The sequence below is a fragment of the Olea europaea genome, chromosome 15 (genome assembly GCF_002742605.1).
Source record: "Olea europaea var. sylvestris chromosome 15, O_europaea_v1, whole genome shotgun sequence".
NCBI classification, from domain to species: domain Eukaryota; kingdom Viridiplantae; phylum Streptophyta; class Magnoliopsida; order Lamiales; family Oleaceae; genus Olea; species Olea europaea.
In genome coordinates this window covers 489,550-508,074 of record NC_036251.1, presented here as the reverse complement: position 1 = coordinate 508,074, position 18,525 = coordinate 489,550, and the positions used below count along the sequence as shown (strand labels likewise).

The following is an 18,525-nucleotide window of genomic DNA, read 5'->3' as shown; positions in this document are numbered from 1 at the left end:
TAGTTGAAAAACATCTAGTTAATACCAAAAAAATTCACAAGGAAATCCATCATCAACAAAGTGTATTTTTCAATATACATCTACCACAAAATCATTTCAGTCAACATTTCTATCATTCATCAGACATTGTTTTGTCTCTTCCACCATTCCTTAATTGTCTATTCTTGATGAGTAAGGCTGCAAGTTCCATCCTGGCTTTCCCAGCATCAAATGACATAGGCATCTTAGCAATATCATTGTGTAACAAAAACTGTGCATACTTGATCACAAAGAAGGTACAATCATGCCTACAATATTTACTTAAAATAGCTATAAGTAACTACGAAAGAATGTTGAAATTGCTGTTGTTTGTAAACCATGTTATCCCTATATGTTTTGTCACTGGAATTGAAAATGTATATGACACGTTTATTAATATCCAATTGTCCTAGCATCCAGTGAGCCCGATTTGTAGGCATGATCGGCAGAAGTACATACTCAACCTCTCTCCAAGGTGTATTAAATGTTAGTCTTTCACCATTAATGATTTTGAGAAGATCCCGCTTCTCATTGACAATACTTGGGTCTCTCACAAAACTGGGGTATGCACTCGGGACTGACATGTCGAAAATGCAGTCCGCGGTTGTTGCCTTCATCTTTACATCACCCCAACTTTGCAAGTTCTCGAATGTAATGGAAGCATGCATCCAATTGCCGTCATGAATAAAAAAGATGCATAATGTGACATATTTCCATAAGTGAAAAATGTTTGCACTATCATATCGTGCTATTCAGTGAAGAATCAGAATCTATCAACGCATGCCACGAAGTCTTTTGATGGATAGGGACTGTACCACATATAAAAGTTGGACTTATCACGTTGTCTATGTCATTGAATTTAGCCTATGTACACAGTTAATTTGTGATTAAAGTTCAAAACTATTAATTTGTGAACAAAACCGTTAATCTGTGTCCAGAATAATATTATTTTGTGACCAGAACTGTTAATCTGTGACTAGCACTGTCATAGTCACAAAATTTAATAATAGATCACAGTAACAATCTTAAGTCATATTAACAAATATAATATACATTGAATGTACCTGTTTCGGGGCTTGTATCCCCTATTAAACCAATTTCGAAAAGAAATTATGCTAGCACTATCTACTTCGTTTAAATAATTTTTGCGAACAACGTTCCCAAAATCAGATTTTGTTCCAGTCACAGTATGACGTGCATAAATATTAACAAACGGAGACTGCAGGGTTTTGGATGGCTTGTGTGCCCTCTTGACAGGTAGCCCAAAAGAAATCAGAACAGGTATAACGTCCTGAGCCTAAAATAAAAAATACCATAAATTAGTATAAATTATTAATTTAACTGTAACAATTTAATTATAATTTGACAATGTTTATGTACGTCTCACCTCTTCCTTACCAACTTTAGTCGAATGTAACACGCATGCAATGATTTCATCCACTTGGTCTTGCATTTCTTTCGTTGCAAAAAATGAGTCATCAACATGTGTCTGACTTTGACTCTGTGTGCCACCAATGCTAAGATCAAAGGAAGGACCTGCAAAATCATATTCAGTGGAGGATGTTGTGACCATGATCAGGTTCCATTTGACCTTTAGCTTTCATATTAGCCATGTCATCAACCTTTTGTTCCTATCTCGAGAATACAAAATTGATTTGGTATAAATGGTATGATAGTTACTTGAATGATAAATATTCATTGGTATTTGTTTGCTTATCCCAGAAGGTCCTTTTCGGTTAATTTTGTATGAACATTATCCATAAATGAAGATAAGATATCAGACACTGAACCAACAAAGGTTTCTAGAGTCGATCTAATGTTGGTCATCCCATCTTTCAGTACCTTTTGATTACGAATAACCTCACTCAACTTTGAAGAGGTGTTTGAATTACATGCAGTGTCATCAATTTCAGCGAGATGTAATTTCATGGACTGAATCTCATCTCTCAATCCTTTATTTTCAACACGAAGCCTATTTATTCCACATCTACTTTCTTGTTCAATCGGTCGCAAACCTGATGGATTTCATAGTTAGATGGCTTGTATCACTATGCTTATTCAATTTATTAATAAAGAAATAACTTATGTGAACACATGAATAGTCAGAATGATGCATAGGTCGAGTCTAACCTCCAAACCTCGAGCTGGCAGCTTCCTTCTGTCGTTTCGATGGTGGATCCACAAAATCATCATCTGTCGCCTCCATATTTACCTTTGCCTGTGGTATATCTTTATTATGTATCTTTGTCTGCGGTACACCAACATACAGAATTATTGCTAATGAAATAACCTTGGTGTCAGTAGGGGGGAGTTGACTGCCTTTTGCCCACCTCATTTCCGGAGTTCTTAACTTTCTCATGAGGCTAATTGGGCTTTGAATATTGAAAATCTATCATCCAACAAATACAAGTGGTATGAATCAGTTTAGATAGAGGTATAAATTAGGTCACATGATATCTAACAGAAAGTTATTAGTATAGTTCACATTAAAGTACTTAGGTCACATAATAGTGAGTCACAAGTTTCAGTAACATTAAAAACTACATGTCATCTAACATTATAGTAACATTATAATATTTTATTCACATAACAAAAATTCACAAGGTTCAGTTCACATTATAACAACAGTTAACACTAACGAACGACAAGTCATAATTATATTTTATTTCATGTCACAGTATATCTAAATTTCAAATTTCAAACCTCTCATGGAAGGAGCTGTGAGCTCAACATCAGTCGGGTCAATATCATTTATCTCACCCTGGTACATACAAGTGTTAAAAAAGTTAGATATGTGTCGTATCTTAAATTTGGCTACATGACAAGTCATAATGAATTTAAAAACTTACATTCTTACTTGAAAACACCTTCTCATCCAACAATGCCACAGAAAGGTGTTTGTGAGCACTCCAATTCATTATGCGGGGGTATTTTTTACCCACACGTGCAGCCACATTCCCCTAAATACCAGGAAAACATTCGTACAACCACACTTGGAAAGCAATTAAAAAACCAGACAATCTGTAGTGATTGGTTTCTTTCTCCAAACATTTCTTCAGTGACGATAATGTAAGTTCAAAAAGATATTTCCCCCAAAGGAACAGCTCCAAGGTGTTGAAATCATCAGCAAGTGAAAAGATATAATGATCCACCACCTTAGCATATGACGTCGCAAACTTGGCGATGAGGAAAATGATACCTAGTCTAGCCACATCATACTTGGGAGCATCCTTATCCAGTGACAGAAATACTCTTCTCACATCATGGCTGGCTATCATCTTTAAGTCACTAACATACTTCTCCTTAATTGCCGAATGTTTTGCCATTAACATTGGTCGATCATCATCACTAGAATACCAGAGTCCAGTCACAATACAAAATTCAGCTACAAAAAAACGAATGAATCTTCCATTCAAATTAAACCACATTTCCCGTTTGTTTGGTTGTTTAACCTCCCGTAACAAGACATGATGAATAAGCTACGACTAGATGATAATCTCCCCACAGTGCACAAAGTGGGAGAAACATGTATTTTCAAGTATCTGCTTCTGTGCATCACTGAATCTCATCACAAAATTTGTGATAACATGTTGAATAGATACAACCATTACCTTCCCAGGGAACCATTTGCTTGGTTTTATTAAATACTTCCACTCCTACACAAATCATAAAACACAAATTACTATGACTTCCAAATATAAGTGACATTTTATAGAAATCAAAAAGCATTACAAACACCCTTACTCCAAACACCACATCATTGTATATATGTCACATATTATCCAAAACCAGGTCACGAATACATCATACAGGTCACAAACAATTTACTGTATTAAACATACATTCTAAACACATTTTGTAAATACAAAATGTGTTCAAATCAGGAAGAGATACACTAATCAAAAACTATTAAAATCAAGTAATAAATACACAGTACTTTGTAGAAATCAGAGCACATCATCAACACCCTTACTCCAGACACCACATCATTGTATACATATCACATATTATCCAAAACTAGGTCACAAACACACCATAAAGGTCATAAAAATTTATTATCACATACATAAAAAATGTGTTCAGGTCACGAAAAAAAACCAGTCACAAACTATTCAAATCAGTTCAAAATAACTCCGAACACAGGTCACAAAGTTTAAAAATTAGGTCACAACACATGATTGGGGCAATAATCAGTCGACCCATACAATACAACGGTTACTGGAAAACAAATGCACAACAAAATTGAAAACATAAACACTGATTCACCTTTTTTGAAGATTTCCTTCTAGAACCCGACATCTTTAACCTCTTTTGAGTAGAACATTCTGAAGCCTCTTTTTTCCTCTTTCCCTTCTCTATCTCCTTTTTTTATCCTCTACACTAAGAGTTAACACCACTTTTAATATTTGTAATTTCTAGAAAAAGCACAAACAATGTTGATTTCACGGTGAAGTTTTGTGTGATAATGGCGGTATTTTTTACTTGATGTGAGGACTGTGCGATATTGGAATAAGGGAATATTGAAAAGGAAAAATCACCGTGTAAGTTAAAGAAGATGATTGTGTAAGCTGATATTCTAGAGAGAGAGAGTGCATCATGTATAATGAAGATGGAGAGAGAGAAAGTGGGGTAAATATTGTATGAGCCAGTGTTCTCTAAGAGTGTATGTGGAAGAGAGAAAAAGAGAGTCGTGCATATAATGAAGAAGAGGAGAGAGAGTAAGTAGGATAAATTTTAAAACTGATTTTGTTAGTTTATAATTTTATTTGATTAGATTTAGTTACCTAATTAGTCGGCAATTATTCATGTTTTAATTAAATATTTATTAATTCTAATACCACCTGATATATGAAAGCTAAACTTATCACCCTTATTTATGACATATAATCTCTAATTGTAGGTTTCAAGTAATTTTCCCAACTTTTTATATGATTTTTTTCATCTTTGACGGCCCATTAGCCTTTATCGAAGAAGGAAAAAAATGGCTTGCACCAACTATTATTGCCCTTCGACTCCCTTTTCTCCCTCCCAGTAAGCTCTCTCTCTTCTTTATGCAGTCTTTCTTCTTATTTTATTGATTTATTATTTATTTTCTGTTTTTGATTGTGTTTGTATTGTTTTAACATTTTTCCTCAATTGGATGAGACTTTCAAATAATGATTCTTTCTCCTCCTCCTCCTCTTTCTTCTTCTTCTTCTTCTTGTCTTTTTCAAGTAATTGACATTGGTAAATTGATTGTCTTGATGGGCTATCTTTGATTTTTCATGTGAGTTGATGATGGGGTCTATCTATTTGTGGTAAAATAAAAATTGTTTCTGGCAAAACTCAAAAGCTTATACATTTGGTAATGAAAAAACACTTTAAAGCTTTTTTACTATGATGTGAACTGTGTTATCCAGGGATTGAATGATTAAAGGAAACTCCTTAATTTTTTAAATGACTTCATTTTTGTTATTATATTGGAAGAGAGTTTATTAGGTCATGATTTTTAAGAATTTATAAAAATTCTAATATCTACTCAATCAAAGAAAACTCATTCCAGCAGTTAGTTTTTGTGTTCTTAGCTTATATAAGAAAGTTGGGTGTCAGTACTATACGAACAAGGTTTTTCAGAGAGGTTCGATTCTAAGTCCTCTACTGATGTCCGTGAATTGTAATTGACTTTATGTATATGCAGGGCTTCTTAAAATGTTAGACTATTCAACCGACTGCATTATGGAAATCTGTATTCTGTTAATGGTTGGCCGTTAGAGTCCTTTGTTGGAAATTGGTCGAGGACCAATTTGCATAAGAATGAGAAATTCGATCCTATTTGAAGGAAATTAAAATTTAGGGTGTATTCCTTCACCTACCACCCTCAACTCCTATATAAAGGACCATTTGAATATTTATTTTGATCATCATATAAATTATTCTAATATGTCATGTTGCATAAAATACTTTATAGAAGTGATTTCATTTTGCATCAAAATCATGATCATAGTAGAGAGGGAAATCCAATCGAGTTCGTTGGTCGAAGACTTTTGGAGTGCTCCTATGGCTTGATATGGTCATTGTATCTTGGGAGATGATTGTCGAAAAATCTTTAGCACCGATGTGGGGCAAATTCATCTTAAGGACTAAATGTCCAACACTTGCCTCGACCAAAATCCATCACTTGCATATTCTCACTTCATTTTCTGATTTCTTTTTATTATGATTTGATTTCAGAAAAAATGATTAACCTGATTTATATATTTATATTGCAAGGTTCGATCCAAAGAATGATGTGTTTTTGCTCAAGGATGGAAAGAAAATGAATCCAGATTCATACGTTCAGAATCGGTAAATTATCCATCCGGTAAGTCGAAATTATGTTTCGATTTCACGCAAATAAATGGTATGCTTTTAGTGAATATAATATGCACAATAATCGGTGTAAATTTTCCAACAATCTTAAGATGAATTTTGCATTCATAGTGCATTTTATATTATTGGAAACTATTGGCACTTTACAGGATGAAACTGGTAATTAATCTTGTGCATATTCTACAACAAACGTGTAAAGCATGCAATGACAGTGTGAAATTGTAACGTTTGAATGGAAGTATAATCGTATTGATTAAATTAAGATGAAAAATTGTGAGTTTCATACACGAGCCGTTGTGTTCCTTCATGATATAACTGTATGAATTTAATAGCCTACTGATATTTATACAAAGGAAAAAAAGAGAGGCATGTTTTATATTATTTTTTGGTAGATGAACTCAAAAATAGTGGCTAATGGATAAAATTCTTCTTACCAATTGCCATTGAATTCGTCCATAGTAGGCAGTTTCATTTGCCAATTTCGTTTGCTGGTACCTTTTAATTCAAAGGGTTCTTCTATATTTAAAATTAATGGTTTTAATGCAAAAATCATTAAATTCCTGGAATTTTATTCAGCTCACTACATAATTTATTGGAATGTCATTATTTCTTCCATTAACCATTCTGATTTTTGAAATTATGTTTGGTATCATGAATATGGTTGAAAGCATGGATGCCATTGAATAGAGAGTTATGTCAATTTCATTAAAATGGTATGAAAACATACAGCATATGCATTTGCATGTGGAAACAAGTCTCAAAACAGGTGACTATCATTCATCTCCAAATTGGTGTGGAATTACATGATACTGGTGTCAGCCATTGTTTAATTAATTGTGGTAATGGCAATCCTTGTTTATTGCCTATATGTCTATTGCACAGAACATTGGCATTCCTATATTCATTGTTATTCCCTCTTTACTTTGAATGTGATAAATTTCGTTGGTCATGTAAGGATGCCAATATGAACCTTCATGATTATGCCTTTTAAGTGAAAATTGCTTGATTGAGAAAACATGTTCAAACAGGGTTATGTCCAAGAATATTAATTGTGATTTTAATCATGTTGTAACTGCCATAAAATTATACACATATTATGAATTAATTTGGAAGTGGTAGGGATTCTAAATTATTGAATGTGATATAAAGATTTATTAAATATATGTTTAATGCAATTCATGTTGGAGATTAAATTCTGACCATTAATATTAAAATTATGGAATACGTGTAACTTTTCATTTTAAATGCAATGAAAAACAGTTTGTGGTGGCTTTTGATTAATTTTTCATTGGAATAAAATACAAAAGCGGATATGAAAAGTGACATTATAATGTTATTTGTATAAACGTGAATTCCAAATAGTGAATTCATTTGGTGAATCCATACAAGAGTTTGGGTTTTGGATAGACTTTTGGTCAATATATGCAAATCCGGTATATGCATACACAGTAAGCTACAAATACGCAGCAAATACGGCATGCTGCAAATACGGTAAGCAGTAAGCAGCAAATAGGGTAGGCTACAAATACGGTGAGCAGCAAATATGGTAAGATGCAAATACGGTAGGTAGCATATATGGTATGTGTCAATCCAATGAGTGACATATACAGTATGAAGTTGTAAATTCAGTATATGTCCATGGATTTTGGTTTGAAAATTATATTAACTTTGTTTAATGATAATAGCCTCAATTAATTTTATGAAATTAAATGAGATGACTTATGCAAAATTATAGTCACATAAGAGTGTGACAAAATATGATTTTGTCCTATTTATTTTAAAGTGAAAATTGCTTGCCCAATTATTGGGATGTGAAAATATTTTATAGAGCACCAAATAGTGTATATAGTTGGCGGTGGTGCTGGATATCCTTAAAAATAATGATTGTAAAATGACATTCATTTGTAAATGATAAAAACTATGTTATGCAAAAATTGTGAAGAATATTATGAGATATTCTAGGATTAATTTCAAAAGGTATGTCCCTTTGTAAGGTTATGACTTTGAAAACACAACTTTCCAACCGATGGTTGATTAATTCATTCAAATTTGAAAATGGTGAATATGTACCTTATTATTTGACGTGAATACTATTATTTGTGAGATGTCACAAATATAAAAGTCGCACATGGTTGAAGATGCTTAGTCTTCTTACTTGTTGAATTTGAGTTCAATTGTAGAATCAATTAAATTGATATATACTTTGAAAGCATTGTTAGTCTATGTGATGAAATTGATTGAAGTACAATTTCGAATGGAAAATGAATTTTCATTTGTGTGAATCGATGACCACCATTTTGAAAGTACTTAGACTTTCACAAAACACTCGGTTTGAATATTATCTAAGTGATAAACGGATTGAACTATGAAAGAGTCGATAAACTCTAAGTTCAAGAATAATCCAAAAATGTGGGGGTTGTCATAAATACTTGAGAACTTATGTGAAAAGTTCAAGACATGTGGATGCAATATTACTACTTGCGCATATATTTCTAATTTAGGAATTGTGGGGGCAACCTCCTGTACCTCTCAAGAAAATGGAAAGGACTTCATATGAGTTATGGAAATGTCATTCTCCTTCCTACCAACACTTAAAAGTGTGGTGGTATTTAGCAAAGGTTGAGGTTCCTAAGTCTAAACAAATAAAGATTGGTCCCAAAATGAATGATTGCATATATATTGGATATGTCAATAATAGTAGTGCACATCATCTCCTTGTACACAAATCGGATATACAAGAGGGTACCATAAACTAATCAAGGAATGCGATATTCATTGAGAATGTGTTTCCTTGCAAGACAAGGAAAATGAAAGTTTGAATAAAAGAACATATGAAACTACAAATGGGTCTTCAAATGAGGAAAACCCAAAGCATAGTAAGAGGGCTAGAAAGTCTATTTCATTTGGTCCAATTTTTTAAACATATATAGTAGAAAATGACCCAAAGACTTCTGAAGAAGCAAGCTATTAATAGTGAGATAGATTCCATAATGCAAATTCATGCATGAAAATTGGTAGATATACCTCCCAAAAATAAGCCTTTAGGGTAAAAATGGATTAAAATCTGATGGATCCATTAATAAATATAATGCTAGATTGGTTGTCAAAGGATATAGACAGAAAGAAGGATTTTGACTTCTTTACGTACTCACCCGTGACTAGAATCACTTCGATAAGGTTACTAATTGCAACTGCGGCAATACATAACCATGAGATTCACCAAATGGATGTGAAAACGAATTCCTAAACGGTGAGTTAGAAGAAGAGATATACATGGCACAACCTGAAGGTGTTCCAAGTGAAAGCCACAAAGTTTGCTAACTTGTCGAGTCTTTATACGGATTGAAACAAGCTCCTAAATAATGGCACTAAAAAGTTTGACAAAATAATGTTGTCAAACGAGTTCAAAATAAATGAATGTGATAAGGGTGTATACGTGGAAAATACACCAGTTGCCTATTGTGTGTCTATATGTAGACAATATGTTGATGATAGTCAATAATCACAAAATGGTGCTAAACGCCAAGGAAATGCTTACGAAGCATTACGACATGAAATACGTGGGTGTGGCAGATGTAATACTAGAGATAAAAATTCCTAGAACATTAGAAGGAATTGTACATTCCTAGTCTCATTATGTTGAGGGAAAAAAATTGAAGTATTAGAGGAAAGTTCAGCAAAAACCCTATTGACACAAGTCTACACTTGATCAAATTAAGGGTGAAAGCATCTCACAACTGAGATATTCACAAGTAATTGACATTACAATGTATATTAAAAACTGTACTCGATTTGATAATGCTTCTGCTGTGAATAAACTTAGTAGATTCACGAGTAATCCAGGCCATGATTATTGGGTGGCATTGACAGGGGTCCTTAGGTATTTGAAATATACCATAACCTATGGATTACATTTCACAAGATATCCTGTGGTATTGGAAGGATATTGTGATGCGATGCTATACACACTAAGTCTATGGATGAAAAGGGCTGAAAGCCCTAAAGTGGATAAAATGGGATGAAAGCCGATCATGATGGTTATTTGATATATAAGAACAATTGGAATATTAGAGAATACTCATAAAATTCAAATACATTGCAATGCTTTAATGATGATATTGAATACCCATGTATGAAATCCACTAGTAAATATGATAGACTAGTGTAATGGTTTGATAGAAATCCTCCAATCATAATTGGAATTGATAAAGCTTTACATAAAGCTAATGAGAAGCACGTAGCTTCATGAGAGGATTTCTTAGTTGGTGACAATCTGTATCTGTCAAATAAATCGATCATTTGCTAGCTAAATTTGAAAAGACATTAAGTCTCATGTAATGATAAATCTAGACATGTACGTCGTAGACATAATATCATAAGCAGTTGATCTCATTTGTGTAAACTTGTGGATCCATTTATATATGTTTACCAAGAGATCAAGTATATTGCATATCGAAGGGAATGAGATTAAGCCTATTGAGTAAAAGTCTTTACGATGGTAACCTTACCATGTTGACTGGAGATCCCAAGATTTTGGTTCAAAGGAACAACTAAGTTATGAGGATTCCATAAAGCACTTACGAAACTAATTTCTAACACATTCCTATGATACCAAAGTACTTTTTGCAGAGTGGTTGGAGGTTAAGCTAAATTTTTAATGATTCTTATATCTTGATTAAGTCAAATGGAGTAGGGCAGAATACTCTTAATAGAAAATCATCTATGTAAGTGTGAAGTGGGGCCGCTTCAATAAGAATTATTCAAGGCTTGAATTCTCCAAATACTTACAGAACCAAGATGGGTTCAAGGTCAAAATGAACCAAGTCATGAGAACCATGAACGGTTTTTGGGAGACATTGTGTGAGTATTGCTGTCTTGGTTTACACCAACGGCTGATGATTCAAAAACATCGCCTTCACCAATTAGCTAGTAAATCCGATAGCATTTCACTAAGGAAGGTTCAAAGCCAAAAGCTATCTTACTTGATACAGTGTTTTCCGTTCTCTCTCTACTAGTGTCTACATTATCATTTACATACATGAAAATTTCATTCATGTGGGGGATTGTTGTACCAATTTGCACATAAATGAGAAATTCAGTCCTATTTGAAGGAAATTAAAATTTGGGGGTGTGCTCATTCACCTATCACCCTTCAACTCCTATATATAGGACCATTTGTATATTTATTTTGATCATCATATAAATTATTCTTTTATATCATGTTGCATAAAACACTTTATAGAAGTGATTTCATTTTGCATCAAAATCATGGTCATAGTAAAGAGGGAACTCCATTCGAGTTTGTTGGTCGAAGTCATTTGGAGTGCTCCTGTAACTTGACGTGGTCGTTGTATCTTGAGAGATGATTGTCGAAAAATCGTTAGCACTGATGCGGGGCAAATTCATCTTAAGGACTAAGTGTCCAACACTTGCCTCGACCAAAATCCATCACTTGCATCTTCTCACTTCATTTTCTGATTTCTTTTTATTATGATTTGATTTTAGAAAAAATGATTAATCTGATTTATATATTTATATTGAAAGGTTCGATCCAAAGAATGATGTGTTTCCGCTCAAGGATGGAAAGAAAATGAATCCAGATTCATACATTCAGAATCGGTACATTCCGACAAGTCGAAATTATGTTTCGATTTCGCAAATAAATGGTATGCTTTTAGTGAATATAATATGCACAATAATCGATGGAAATTTTCCAATACTTTGATCAGCCAGTCACATGGGCGCGCTTCAAAATCAAGGCTAATGGAAGAATTAAATCTGTGTGGTCATCAAGGGAAGGTGGCCTTCTCATCCATTCAAGCAGCACTAATGTTGCAAGTAATGATCTTATCAGCAATGTGTCTGGTGGAGTCGATGTATGATCCTCTTTGGTAGCTTCTAGAGCCCTTTCTACTGATATGACTCCAACTACTAGCGGCTTCCCCATAGAAAATGAAGATTGTGATTTGGACCAGCCGACGGAAGGTTTCTCTTCTATTACAGAGGTCGTTGAAGGTATACGAAATGGAAAGGTTGATTTTAATAATCGATTTGTTCAATTTAGTGAATGTTAAAGTAATATTTAAGCTATCATTTTTTTTAACATTTATTTTAATGATTTGGATATTGCAGATGGTTGTGGTGGTAGATGATGAGAATAGCGAAAAAATGAAGGAGATATAATAATGGTTGATTCAAAGGGTACTACAGAGGCTATGGCTTTCATTTTGAAACACGGGACTGGAATTGCTTGTGCAAGTATGAAAGAGGAAGACTTGCAAAGATTGCATCTTCCATTGATGGTAACTCAAAAGGAGAATGAGGAAAAACTTTCAACTGCATTCACCATTTCGATGGTACGTTGTTACTTGTAGTTAGATGAACAATCAAAGCCTAAATTTGTTGTCTTCTTTTATCTTTATTTCTGGTTGTCTTTCTAGTTTTGTTCTGAATTAGTTTATACCATTAAATATCATATAGGGAAAAAAATATTAGACTAAAACTACTATGGGGAGAAGAATGTTAATGGGATCTTCTTTTTGACATAGAGATACCTTGAAAGCCTATTATTTCTCGACTTTTCTCTAAATCTGCTGTAGCAAGTGAATGTAACTCTCTTAAGGTTAGATTGAACCCACTATGAATCACTATGTTTCTCTGTGTGCAGTTTTGTTTCATTTCATTCTCCATTGCTCCAGGCATTGGAATTATCATCCATCTCATAAATGTATCAGCTATGTGATCGACATATAAGAATTGCAGAAGTAATGAATTTTTTTGAAGTTCAACAACTCAAAATTGTTCTTGCACACACTAATACATAAATGACCACAAATATAATCATTTTAAAACTTTGCTGAGATATATTAATAATTTGTCAAAGCAAAATCTATTATGCAACATAAATGTAGATCATGTGACATTTATGTAAGCATAACATTGTTTTAGGACGATAAACATGGTACAACTAAGGGAGTCTCAGCACGTGATAGAGCGACAACAATATTGGCTTTTGCATCGAAAGATTCAAAGCCGAAGGATTTCAACCATCTGGGTCACATTTTTCCTTTGTAGTACAAAAAGGGTGGTGTTTTGAAAAGAGCTGGACATACAGAAGCTGTGGTGGATCTTGCCATGCTAGCTGGATTAGACCAGGTTGGGGTTCTATGTGAAACTGTCGATGATGACGGTTCAATGGCTAGATTACTTAAGCTTCAACAATTTGTGCAATAAGAAAACTTAAAAATCATATCTATTGCTGATTTAATCAGGTAGGTTAAAAGGTTACTTCTCCAAATCTTCGTTAACCAACATTTTTATTCGCAATTATTATACGTCTTTATGTTGTTCTTTGTCAATTGGCTGGACTTTGGTAATTTGCATATTAGATTCACAATTTTTTTTTTTATTTTTTGCTTGCATACTTGGCTATGTGCACTCTTAGTTATGTTTTAGTTTTAATTGTTCATGAGATTTTACTCTATAAAATTATCAGCACAAGTGACGATGAGAAATTCTTTGTGGCGTAATTAGGATTTTTTTTTTTTTTTTAACTTGGCTATATTGTTATTTATTGTGCTGGACTTGCCCCATTGGATGTGCCTTTTCTCTTATTTCCATGCATAACTTCAGTTTTTTCTAAGAATTGTCTTCTATTTAGTAGCTTAAAAGAGAAAGTTAGTGGAATGTGCATCTGCTGCTCAGATACCTACTATGCGGGGGCCATTTACTTCATACTGTTACAGGTCCATTTTAGATGGAATCGAGCATATTGCGATGGTTAAGGTGAGCTAAAAATATTTGCTAATATTTCAAGTTACTTTATCTATTGGATTTGAGAAAGCTGCTGTCAACCGTTTCTCATTCTGTTCTTTTGGTTATTGATCTCTGTTTTCTGTTTGTCTTTGGACAGTGGAAGTCACACGAAATATGGTCTCAATTTTCTAGAGTGCCACTAGATAAGTCAATATTCTCCCCCCCCCCCTCCTCCCCCAATCACTTTCTAAATTTAATTATGCGCAAGAAAACTCCAGCTTTTTGGTTTGGACTCATGGATACATATAGCAAGAATTCCCTCCTCCCACCCCCCAACCCCTCCCCAAACTTTGTCAAAAGACCCTTGTAGTAAATGCCTTGTTTGGGATAACGCAAGAATCCAACATAACTCCAATTATGGATTTGAAGCTATAATGCAATGAGGATTAGATTGTTTTAGTTGGCCCAAGTTAGGGATAACTCAAGAAGCCATCATAGCTCCAATTATGTTCATTTATGCGCTCTACCACAGATCATCCTTCTTGTTAAGGTCGTTTATTGGACATTGTATTAGCTGCCCAAGTTCCGACGTTATAGTTAGCTACCAAGTTTGTTCATTTTCTATATGAGAAAATGGGGAGTTGCAAGATCTCTTATCCTAATACTTTTCTTCAGGATTGTAGCTAAAAATCTGTAGAGGTAAGTTGACGTGGCTCTCACTGTAAGGGTGAACTAATATGAAATATTTCTGTTTATGCATTTCTATCATTGGTGCTTTGGGGACTGGGACGGGGGTTTAATCCATAATACAAACCAACCCATACCTTTTATCATTTTATCACAATATACAAAAGTCAACTGACGTCTTTCAGCTTTGCGCAAAATTTATATTGATCAAATCATGATGTAAACAGGGTGATGTTGGAGATGGACTTGATATCCTTGTCAGATACACTCAGAATGTCTCACATGAGACATATTTGGATTGATCGGATATGATTGTGGGAACCAACTGGTGCTTGCGTCGCAGTAGATTGAGGCTGCTGGCCGAGGTGTCTTGGTTTACCTCCGTGGTCACGAGGGTAGGGGAATTGGATTGAGTCACGAGCTTCGTGCGTACAAATTGCAAGATGCTAGACGTGACATGGTTGAAGCAAGTGCAGAGCTGGGTTTGCCTGTTGATTCAAGAGAATACGGGATTGGTGCATAGCTACTACCGAGTCAAGCATGTATTACATAGCATATAATTACCATAAACTTCATTTTTCTATTTAACATGTTTGGATTTTGACATGCACATACCAACTTATTTTAACGCTTTGATAGCTATAAGAATGCTACCCCCTCTCCTAACAAACACTAGTGCTCATGCACGCCCGCACACATACAAGAGAGGGATTGTAGGAATTTTGTTTTATTAACTTGGGCCTGTCTTTTGAGAACAAATTTGGACTAAGAACTTTGGAATAGTTGGTTTGGGTCCTTCGTGTTGGCAGTGCTCTGATCTACAGTCATTTTTACATTTACTTCACCATGTATATATATCAATTTACAAGTAGAATATCTAATTAATACTTGTAAAATTGTTGTGCAGAATGCAGATACTAAGAGATCTCGGGGTTAATACTATGACACTGATGACAAACAATCCCGCGAAGTACAGTTGCCTCAAAGGATATGGTTTGGCTGTTGCAGGAAGGGTTCCCTTTGTGACTCCCATCGCGAGAGACGTGCCAAAATGGGTCACAAATGGTAAACCGAGTGCAGAGAGTTCAGTTGCAACTGAATCTTAATCTATCCTTTTGTTTTTTTACTCAGGTTTTGTAGTAATGTATTTGATGGACATAGAAATAGAGGTGATACTAGGGTTGCATATTTTGAATCATCTATGAGATAAAGTCGGAATATGCATAATTTTTTTTATTTTTTTGCTGGTTCGACATTAATAATATCTAATTTTTCACGAGTAACGAAAAGTTTGGCTCATTAATTTTCGAGTACTCCAATTATCAAATGATTGAACAATTTGAACAAAACTTGCGTACTTGTTGATATTCATAAACAGTATTTATTGAATTGTGAGTTAATATGTCTGGTATAACAAAAGGCGGGTATCCTTGTCTCATTATCATTCAATAACTTACATTCTCACCCTTTTTCCTTGATAGGCATGTTTATAGGGTTGGACAAAACTCCGAACCCAACCTGAACTGAATCGAGTGATTCTTCTTAAGTTATATACCCGAATGGGTATTTGAATCTAGAATCTTTAGATTTGGTTTGGTTCTCGATTTTAATTCAAGAATCGAATCTTCCTAATTTTTTTAATTAATTTATTTTAAATAAGCCAAATTATTTTATTTTTTCTAAATAAATTTTCTAACTAGTTAATTTAGTTCAAACCAAAAATTATGATTTTTCCTTACTGCTAATTTTCAGTTCAAAGCCAATTTGATTAAATTGACCTAAGTTTTCTCCAAATTTGTTACTCTACCATAGTGTCGTTTCTACTGCTCTAGAGAAATCTAATTGAAGCTTGACAATGCCTTCTCTTAATTAGTTTGAGCTCTCTATCTTCATCGACCTATGATTTTAATAATCAAATATATGAATAACCCAACAAAGAGAGATGCAAAAGACATATAAAATTTGATTTCGTTATTTTGTAAAAGTTAAGATTGAACATATCATTAGTTGAATTAATATAACTTTGTAAATATTAAAAAATTAATTATAATACGAAATTTGGGAACCGAATGGAACCGAACTCGAACGGTTCCATAATTAAATTTGCACCCAATGGTTTCACTTACTAAATATACGAAAATTTCCCATCTAATTCGATTCTCATTAAAACCGAACCAAATCGGACCATGTCCAACCCTACATGTTTCTCACATAGTTATAGATACAGTGCACATTTCAAAATCATGTTTTCTTTTTCTTACTTCCAATTCCCTTGCGAAGCATGCCAATAGTTCCCTTATTGAAAATCTGTGCATTTTCGTTTGGTTACTCGTACTTTCATCTCACAACTGTTAAACTACTTCCATACTTCGAAAATCTAGTCTAATTAATCATACAAGTTTTCAAATGAGCATGTTCAAAGAAGACAAAGATCTTGAGTTTGAGTTGTATGTTTTAGGGTTTTGTTAAAGAAAAAAATCATTCAAATTGTACAGAATTTACTGATTGACTTATGGGACAATCTAAATTCTTACAATTTTTTTGGTGACTTACAAACAAGAAGCATCGATCCTTATACAATATTGAGTTTTATAGGACTTTAATATAATCCTCACGGTGACTTACAATAAGGAGTACCGATCATTATACTAGTGAGTTTTATGAAACCTCAATATAATCTACATGGTGACTTATAATAAGAACCGATTCTTATACTATTGAGCTTTTTTGGGAACTCAATATGATCCACAAGTTTAGAATAATAATGTTACATTAAATTTTTTATATAAATGACAACAAGTTAAGTATTAAGAGAGACTAACACTTCAATTAATAGTAATAAATAACGACTCAAGTGTTAGATGAAAATTTTGATGAATATGATAATTAAAAATTAGACTCAATTAATTAAATTTTTTCAGTGAGAATATGAAGAAGAATTACATGTAATTTAAGTTCAAAAATCTTCTCGAAATATTTCTCTCTTTTAATGAGTAATAACAATAAATTGAGTCCTAAGAGAGATGAGAAACTTTGATGAATATGATGATCTTACAAGTTTGATTTAATCCATCAAAGATTTTGATATATGAAAGTAGAAGAAATATCTCTCTTTTATGAATAAATGCACAAGATAATTTATGATATAAAACGAGACTAGCTCGTGTTTTGTTTTGCTAAAAATTAATTTTTTTATTACATTTTGATAAAAAAAAGAAAAAAAAAAAAGAAAAGAAGGTAATTAAATGTGTGGTTTTAAAAAAAGAACCAATCGAATGCTAAATTAAGCCCTTGTTTGAGCCCCTTTTTTTGGGAAGAATGAAATAGTGTATTGATGGCAAATGTATAGTTAAAAAATAAAGAAAAGTTTTGAATTTACGTGTAATATTATTTTATTGAAAAATGTGTGGTTGAAATGATGTCAAAATACTGTTGAAAAATAAATTTTTCCAAAAGAATAGGGCTCAAACAAGGGCTAAATTTCCATACATAAAAACTAGATGTTGTGGCCCACTGACCATGTATACAATGAGAGTAAATTTCCATACATAAAAACTAGATGTTGTGGCCCGCTGACCATGTATACAATGTAAGTTGATTTTATACTCCACGACTGCCAATTCATTACCCACATCTACGGCATCAATGTTAACTGTTGGATCCTTTGGTTTCTTAGGAAGTAATTCCACAAGCAGCCTTAAAAAATGATAAATTAAC

The 18,525-nt window shown here is 33.5% G+C and overlaps 1 pseudogene; it reads left to right on the top strand.

Moving 5' to 3' along the window:
* The first annotated feature begins 12,267 nt into the window (after positions 1-12,267).
* Positions 12,268-15,914, top strand: LOC111410910 (annotated as a pseudogene).
* The last annotated feature ends 2,611 nt before the right edge of the window (positions 15,915-18,525 follow it).